The 9,377-nt window shown below is 37.2% G+C and overlaps 1 non-coding gene across 1 annotated transcript; it reads right to left on the bottom strand.

The window, feature by feature from the left end:
• Window positions 1–7,764: 7,764 nt before the first annotated feature.
• Window positions 7,765–7,895, bottom strand: LOC111522489. Its single transcript, XR_002725257.1, has one exon. It is a non-coding gene; the product is annotated as a small nucleolar RNA SNORA9 (small nucleolar RNA).
• Window positions 7,896–9,377: the final 1,482 nt, after the last annotated feature.

The following is a 9,377-nucleotide window of genomic DNA, read 5'->3' on the forward strand; positions in this document are numbered from 1 at the left end:
GCTTATCCAGAAAACCTCTCCCAACTTAGAAATATAAATTCTTCCCTTCAACATGATTGAGTCAATATAGAAAATGTATATTAGTTTCCAGGGGAATTCATTAGTCCATGTGGCCTCGATGAATCATCTGGGATGGAAGGGATGTTGAAGAGTTAACCATAATGTTCCTGTTTATTACAGCTCTCAGGAATCTAAATCTTTTTCTCTTTCATCTTCCTATGGTTATGTGTGTGTGTGTGTGTGTGTGTGTGTAGGCATATGTACATATGCATATGTACACTCATATTATTTATAGTTTATAGTTTTCTCTTCTTTAAACTCATTTCCTTGTTGATCCCATACACTGAGAAAATTGTCAACCTTTTGGAGTAGTTCTCACTTCTTTGCTCTACATTTCAATTACTGGCTTATGGTTCTATGTGAATTTCCGGCTGGAACCTCAATCCCGCTGGAACTTCAATCCTGCTGGAACTTTTCCTTTCCATCCAGCTTCTCCTCTTGACTGTCTTCTTCATCACCAGTCTTGAAATCTGAATGATCTTTTTCCTTTTTTCATGTTTTTGTATATTCAATCTGTTTGTATTCATAATTACACTTCCTTTGAAATGTTTTTTATATTCATTCTTTTCTTTTGTTTAGCACTTGCTGTGGAGTACAAACAGTGGCTAGAAAGACACTGTGACTCTCAGAGACAAGCACATATAAAACATAAGAGGACATTCCCTTGGTTGTTCTAGAAACACCTGGCTGTGAACTGGAGGCTTAGTGTCCAGCACATGTAGACAAGAGTCAGTGATATTTGTATTATTACTGATAACGTAACACCTTTTTGTCCACAGACTGGGGATATCTGGGAAACCATGGTTACATAGATGTATTTTGTTCTGGTAAAAGGGAACATTCATTGTGAAACATGGCACACATGCCCTTGTCTCTGACCTTCGCTTAAAACATTCCATCAACCAGAAATGGCCTCCCCCATCTTTACCTGCTTTATGACTTAGGGCACATATCTGCCTTTTCATAACATTTTCTGTAAGGCAATATCATAGAGTTTGTCTCAGCATGGATTTCGGCTTGATTTCTGGTTCTTTGTGATCTCAACCTCTCAAAACTTGTTCCTCCATTTGAAAAAGGGCATAACCTCAAAAAAAAAAAAAAAAAAAAAAGAAGAAAAAGGGCATAACAGTACTGTATTAATGTCTATTGCTATATAGAAATATTACCACAAACTTCATGGCTTAAAACGACAAATGTCCATTAGGTCACAGCTTCTCTGGGTCAGGAGTCCAGACATAGCATTGCTAAGTTTTGTGCTTTGGGAACTCTTCTGAAAGCCACAATCAAAGGGCCAGCTAGGGCTGTGGTCTCACTCAAGGCTTGACAGGGGGATGATCTGTCTCCAAGCTCACATGATTGTTGGCAGAATTCAGTTCCTTTTGGCCTGAGGACCATCAGTTTCTTGCTTGGTGGAGGCTGAAGGCTACCCTCAGCTCCTTTACCATGTGGCCTCTTGTTTCTTCGAAGTCAGCAAGGTGGAAAGTCTCTCCTAGCAAGACCGATATTACAATCTTACATGTTATGATTAGGGAAATGACGTTCCACTTCTGCCATATTCTAATGACTAGAAGGAAGTCTCAGATACTGCCTGCACTCAGGCAGAGGAGAATCACACCAGAATATGAGTTTCAGAAGGTGGGGCTAATTAAGCAGCCATATTAGAAGCTATCTGCTACAATTGTCAACCCCCACAATTTGAAAATTATGTGTATGAAGATTTCAGCAAGATGCCTGATGCTTATATTCCATAAAGGGCAGTATTATTATTCCTCCTCACCAGATGTGAGGGCAATCCTAGGACCTTCTATTTTTTAATCACTCTAAAGGTTCTTAGAACTACCAACTTGAAGTACAGTTATTTGTGTATGTATTTAATTTTATTACAGAGTTATAAGCTTTTGGAAAGCAGGGACATATTCTTTTACATCTTTGAAGCTCCCAATATCTAGTAGTATGCCTTTCTCATAGAGATCATTAATTACTTTATCCCTGGGCTCCCATAATGACTTACATTTCTGTACTCTAGCTCATGTCACATTGTATTATAACTAGTTATACATACCTATTTTTCTTACTAAACTGGTAGCTCCTTAAGGGAAGAAAGACTGGGCCTTTTCTTTTTGTCTCTATTGCCTTTTCTTCTCTCCCTTAATTTCCTCTTACCAAGCATCAAATACGGTGCTTGGTATATAGTAGATGCTCAAGAAATGAAAGTTTCTTGAAAAAATAAATAATAATTATTTAGAAACAATTTACTGAATGTACTTAAAATTTACTAAAAATAAATTTTAAGAGGCAATGTCTATCACTAAACTTTCAAGAAATAATGCAAACATAGGATGCAAAAAAAAAAAAAAAAAAAAAAAGGAAAAAAGAACAAGTATAATTCTCTTACATTTTTACCTAAAACGAAAGGTTTTATAAAAATATCAGTAGTTTGAGTTTTGAAAACAAGTAGGTTGTAGAGTATGAAAGAAATTAGTGGCACACTAAAACACGAGAGCTGAGATTATGGTTCCCTTCTGATCCATGAAACTGCTGAATACTCTTTAAAGAAAAATAGATGTTTTAGTAGCTGCCTGCTATTTATTATTGTGTTGAATTTGATATTTTGAAAATTTGAGATATCTACCTCATAGGATTGTTGTAGGGATCAAAGGAGGTATTATGTAGAAAGTATTTAGCATAGTTAATTTAGTTTCTTTCACGGCCATTTAATTTTTAGACTGTTTAAACATTGCTGAATCATTTTGCCAGCCTTGGGTAAAAGTGAAAAGTAGAATCTTCTGAATTTTTTTGTTTTTCAGGAAGCCTGATATCTGACATTTGTAACTCAGGAGAAAATTTAAAAATTATTTATTATTGCTATTTTGTTGAGATAAAGTATCACTCTGACACCCAGGCTAGAGTACAGAGGCACAATCGTGGCTCACTGCAGCCTTGACCTTCCAGGCTCAAACAACCCTTCCACCTCAGCCTCCCAAGTAGCTGGGACTACAGGTGCATGCTACCACACCTGGCTAATTTTTGTATATTTTGTAGAGATGGGGTTTTTCCATGTTCCCCAGGCTGGTCTTCAACTCCTAGGTTCAAGTGAAGTACCGCCTCGGCCTCCCAAAATTTGTGGGATTACAGGTATGAGCTACCATGCCCAGCCGAATTTTGAGTTTTTATTATGATTGTGGTCTAAAAGTCTTAATAATTTGGGGGCTTTAATTATCTTTTGAGGAGGCTTGGTGTCTTAGTCCATTTTGGCTGCTGTAACGAAATAACTTAGGCTGGGTAATTTATAAGCAACAGAAATTTATTGCTCATAGTTCTAGAGGCTGGGAAGTCCAAGATCAAGGTGCTGGCAGGTTTAGTGTCTGCTAAGGGTCTGCTCTCTGCTTTGTAGATGGTGCTTTGTTGCATCCTTACTAGCAGAAGGGGCAAATGGCTCCATAACATCCCTTTTATGAGGTCACAGATACTGTTCATAAGGGCTTTGCTCTCATGACTTAATCACCTCCTAAAGGCCCCACCTCTTGATAATACTATCACATTGGCAATTAAGTTTCAACATATAAGTTTTCGGGGGGACACATTCAGACCATATCATTTGGGCAAGGAGGAAGGAGTCTTACTGTTCTCCTGAAGTCTTGCCTTATTGATAGTTATCTGCCTTATACGTAATCTCTATCACCTCTAATGACTAGCTCTGGGCTTGGTGTATAGTAGGTGCTCAATAAATGCTGATTATTAATGAAAAAATAAAATTGGCTCTGGGATCAGTATTCTCCAACAGACAGTAAACCCTTAAGTGCAGAGACCACAAATATTAACTCTGTATCTCCAAGTCCAGGCAAGGGATTTAGCTGACATGCTCATTTTCTATTCACAAGATTTATTATATATAGTTTGCTGTGTTTGAGGGCAGTATTTGTAGTTTTCCTGTTAGGTTCAATGAATATACCAGTTTCTCAAGTGAGTACCATGTGTGAACCCCAGTTCATTCTTATATATCCACTTCATGACCCCTGTAGTCTAGTTTCTTCCCTCACAACTTTGCTGATCTGTTCTTCCTCCATCGTGCAGCCCCCAACTCTCTTGGTATTAAGCCCATTCACAGTGTTATGCAACCATCACCACTATCCATTTCTAGAACTTTTTTATCATAGCAAAAAGAAAAAAAATCTCTATCCTCATTAAACAATCATTCCCATTCCACTCTCCCCACAACTGTCAACCTCTATTCTTTCTGTCTCTATGAATTTGCCTACTTTAAATACCTCATATCAGTGGAATTATACAATATTTGTCATTTTGTATCTTGTTTACTTCACTAAGCACAATGCATGGAGAGTTCATTCATGTCGTAACATGTATCAGAATTCCACTCCATTTTTGTGGTTAATATTGCATTGTATGTACACATCACCTTTTATTTATCCATTTACCTGTCAGTGGTACTTTCTACCTTTTTGCTATTGTGAGTAATGCTGCTATGAACATTGGCATACACATATCTTTCAAGTCCCTGTTTTTTCAGTTCTTTTGGGGATTTGCCTTGTAGTGGAATTGCTGGATTATATGATAATTGTATGTTTAATTTTTTGAGGAACCACCACCAAACTGTTTTCCACAGCAGATATACCATTTTACATTTCCACGAGCATTGCACGAGGTTTCAATTTCTCCACATCCTTGTCATTACACTTGTTGTTTTCTGTTTTCTTTTTAATTTTATATATACATATGTATGTATGTGTATGTATATATATTTCTAATTGCCATCGTAATAAGTATGAGGTGGTATCTCATTGTGGTTTTAATTTGCATTTCTCTATTGATTACTGAAGAGCATCTTTTCATGTGCATATTGGACATTGGTATATCTTCTTGGATGATCTGTTCTTCAAGCTACCAGTCCTGTCCTTCTAGTCAGAGTCAATGGTGGTCTTTTAGCTGGGATAGCTGGCTATTACTTCAGGCTCAACATACATGATGCTTAAATTGTCATCTTGGTCTCATTGCTGTCTCCTAATTTCTGTCCCTGTCTCAGGTTTTTCCTTGACTTTATCTTTGGCTTTATCTTTGTTTTCTCTATCTTTATTCTCTATATTCAACTACTCACCAGTTCTGCTTTATTCTTCCTGGACTTTTTTGTTTGTTTGTTTCCGAGACAGAGTCTTGCTCTGTTGCCCAGGCTGGAGTGCAGTGGCATGATCTTGGCTCACTGCAACCTCTGCATCCTGGGTTCAAGTGATTCTCCTGCCTCATCCTCCTGAGTAACTGGGACTACAGGTGCGTGCCACCACACCTGGGCTAATTTTTGTATTTTTAGTAGAGACAGGGTTTCACCATGTTGGCCAGGATGGTCTCAATCTCCTGACCTCGTGATCTGCCCACCTCGGCCTCCCAAAGTGTTGGGATTACAGGTGTGAGCCACTGCACCTAGCCCACAGTTTTTAACTGTATCCTGAAAAGATGTAAACTGAAATTCTCATGAATGGTGGACATACTTTCCATTTAATGATTAGGTCCTTTGTGAAAAGATTGATTAAACTGTTTATATCTAAATGAGAAATGCTATTGTGTTCTCTACTACAATGCCTTGCACATAAAAGGCATTAAATAAGTATTTGTGAATGATTTGAGTTCATTTTGAATATTGAGTGTTAGCATACAAGTCTGTAGTAGTTTATTGTTTAATTTCATCCTAACATAGGTTTAGGAGGAAAGAACAGTGTGAATTTCAGAAAACACACAGAAATGCATAGTTTTTGTAGTATATGAAACATATAGACGTCTTAAAAATTTAAATTACAATGTTTGCTTTCTTTTCAAACATTATATTTAAAAGTTTTAAACAATTTAAAATGTGTCTAGTAGTGCTGACATTTGATATCAAATATAAGTGACTTATAATTCCATGTTCTCTGAATTCTTGATTTGTTTCCTGTGTCAGAGATTTGAGACTATTAAGAGGCGATTAGGGAGGATATCCTTGAAGTCTCCTTCACACCAAGAATCTCCCTTTTTTTGGTTCACTTAACTTAATGTGGGAGTTACTCGTGATATTTTCTACATTTCACCTTCTGAGGTTATAGGCCCCATTCATATGCCATATCTCCCTCTCAGATGAGTAAGTATGACTTTTATGAATTTTCTTCACTTGTAGAATTTAATTTACATGAATAATTAGGAAAGGACCAAGTGAAATTTCTCTCTCCCTAGGCAAACAATCTTGTTAATAAAATCGACTGCAAACTTTTCCTTTAATTTTTTTTGTGTCTTTAAATTTATTGCTTGCTACAAAGAAGCAAAATAAAAAGAAATATAGGGCGCTACAGCATACTGCTATTTTGCATATTGATATCTGAATAATTACCTTAGGGCATATTGAGTTATAATATGAAATACTATTCCCTCAAGACATTATCTTAAAATATTTTACTTATTTAGCATACAGTTCAATATTTTAGAATTATGTAGAGAGTATAGTTGTTAACTGACATGGAATGTCCTGGCAGAAACAAAAAATTAGACGGACCTAATAGGGAAAAGGAATTGTACTTGGAATGTTACAGTATTCAAATACTGTTGCAATATAGCTGGTCAATTATAATAGCCAACATTGTAAAAGAGAAGAAGGTTGTAATTCTGTATAGGTGGTTAATATGTGCATATTTTTCCTTTAAAGTGTATTTCACATGGAGTTTGTTTGATATTCAGACCTGTAAGCATGTGTTTTACAGTTCCCTTTGCACACAGCCAGCAGTGGGGTATTCTTTTACAATACAAAGCCTGGAAATAAATACCAAAAGAATAGTGCCTGAAAATGAAGAACTGTAGTTTCTGGAGGAAAATGCTCATAATGTGACCCACAGTCAGCTTAGGAATTGAACACCACAAAACGTTGAGTGGAAGGCAGGTTGGTCTGGTATTATGTACTCTGGTGCCTACATCTTAGTTGCTATGACGAGTCTAGCTGAGATGTGTGTTCTCTAACAGCCTAGGTCAGAAGGAAAGCCCACCAATGACAGAAACACTGTGGCCAAGCTGGACATAGTGAGGCTTTAGTGTAGCTTTGAGTTTTGTGATTCCACTGACTGTGTGACTGTGACCAAGTTATTTAAACTCTTTAACTCCCCATTTCCTTACCTGTAAAACTAACTGTGTGAATTAAATGGAATCATGTGAGAAAAGTACATGTTTTGTTTCCTGATGTTATTATTATTGTTGCTGTAATGAGGCCAGATCTTTATAGTCCGAGAAACAAATTTACTACTGGTATACTGTTAATTGAAACTGTTAAAACTTGAAACTGAGGCTGAGATGGTAAGATTCCTTGAGACTAGGAGTTCAAGGCCAGCTTGGGCAACAAGCAAGACCCTGTACCCATTGAAAACACAAAAAACATTAGCTGGGCATGGTACTGCATGCCTGTAGTCCCAGCTACTTGGGAGGCTGAGGTAGGAGGATTGCTTGAGCCCAGGAATTCGACGCTACCATGAGCCACGATGGCACCAATGCACTCCAGCCTGGGCAATAGATGCTGTCTCTAAAAAAGAAAAGACTAAAGAAAACAAATCAGACCCAAACAAAAAACCAGCATTGATTCCAGAAGAAAAGATAAAATGAAAACAAATCTTTATTTTATATGTGAAGTCATGAAGTGTGTTTTCTTTTCTTTTCTTTTTCTTTTTTCCATTTTTTTCAAGCAATTGTCTGAAATTTCTATAACCTTACTCTGGATGGAGCAGGACAAACCCTCAACTATTTCAATACTGTTCTGGCGAGCAGTGTAGGAATGCACAGGTCACCACAGACCCAAGCACGCTGGAGGTTTGCCAGTATTTGCTTTTAAAACTGTTTCTGATATGCCTTCTTTTAGAAAATTAAAGATTATGCATATTTGTTTACAAAACAGTTTTTGTCATGAGGCCATTTTGTGACCAAGAATGTATCTTACTCACCTTGTTTATCATAAAATTGGTCAGTTTCTATGTGTTAAAACACTGAACTAGCTATGTCTCACTTTCTGATATTTGAAGGGGAACAGGAGTATTACCCCAATTTTGCAGATGAAGAAACCTACCTACAGATTAAACAATGTGATTGATGTTTTATCCCAGGTTAATGGCAAAGCAAAACTGGGGTTGAGCTTCTTTCTCTCCTTGGTCTCATAGGCTTTATCACATTTCATGTTGCTGCTGTAAAAAAGAACCTTAGGTGCTTTGTAAGCGTGAGGAACTAAGTGATGGGTATTTAGCGTCTCTTGTGCTAACTGACCAAAAACTGAATTGACTTCTACTACATTATCAAATTATTTTTACAAAAGGGGTAGATTGGACTTTCTCATCTATTAATGCTATTGCCAGTGCCTTCTCAATTGCAACAGCAAGATGGCAAAAGGAAATGTAAGTTGTCATGTATTAAAAATCAATTGAAATGACATTTCAACCTTCAATTGCAGTAAATTCTTTGAGAGAAGGAAATGAAATCCTCACGATAGCAGTGATAGTGATGTCTGTTGCTGCTTTTCTAATTAATTAAATGCATGACTCTTAAGCCCTGCCAAGTGTATATTTTTATTTTGCTATCTGAATGTCCCCTTTCTTTGACCTTTCCTCTCTTTTCTATACTTCATTTATTATGCACCTGCTCCATCTATGGCTTAGCTCCTTTTGTCTCACAGAGGAAATGTATTCTAAATTAATTTACACTTAGGTTATTTAAACATTTTCTTATTAATTGAAGACCAAGTAATGCTAGACCCAAATAAATAAATCCCTAATAGTGTGATTTCAGGCACCATGCTACTCGAATGGGAAGAATATTTTGCTGCTGGCATGGTCTTTACGAACACCTCAGATCATGCCCACTTTCTTTCTCTATAAGGCTGTCTCTGCTTTTACCTGTTTCCTGGGTAGATGTGTTTGACTCTGATTCTGGAGAGATGCTTATTTGGCACAGGTTCCCAATCTAATGAGGAATGAGAACTTGTGGTTAACTACTATTTTAGAAGAATGACTAAGGTGCAAAGTCGGCAGAGTAGGGACTAATGAAATAGGCCTGTGTGTAGATGGAGAAGGCTTGGCAGATACATGAAATGGGTTAAAGGCCATGCTCTCAGAGAGTAATATGTAGGCAGGCATGAAAATGAGTGGCAAGTTTAGAAGCTGTCCAACGTCTGATGTGGTGGACGTGTGTGGGGATAGATGGGAATGACCGATCGAAACCAGATTGTGGAGGATTTTAAATACCATGCCAAAGCATTTGGACTTGAGTCTGTAGACAATGGGGCTCTGCAAGATTCTTCAATCTGTGTCTCC

Source organism: Piliocolobus tephrosceles, chromosome X, assembly GCF_002776525.5.
Source record: "Piliocolobus tephrosceles isolate RC106 chromosome X, ASM277652v3, whole genome shotgun sequence".
Taxonomy (NCBI): Eukaryota; Metazoa; Chordata; class Mammalia; order Primates; family Cercopithecidae; genus Piliocolobus; species Piliocolobus tephrosceles.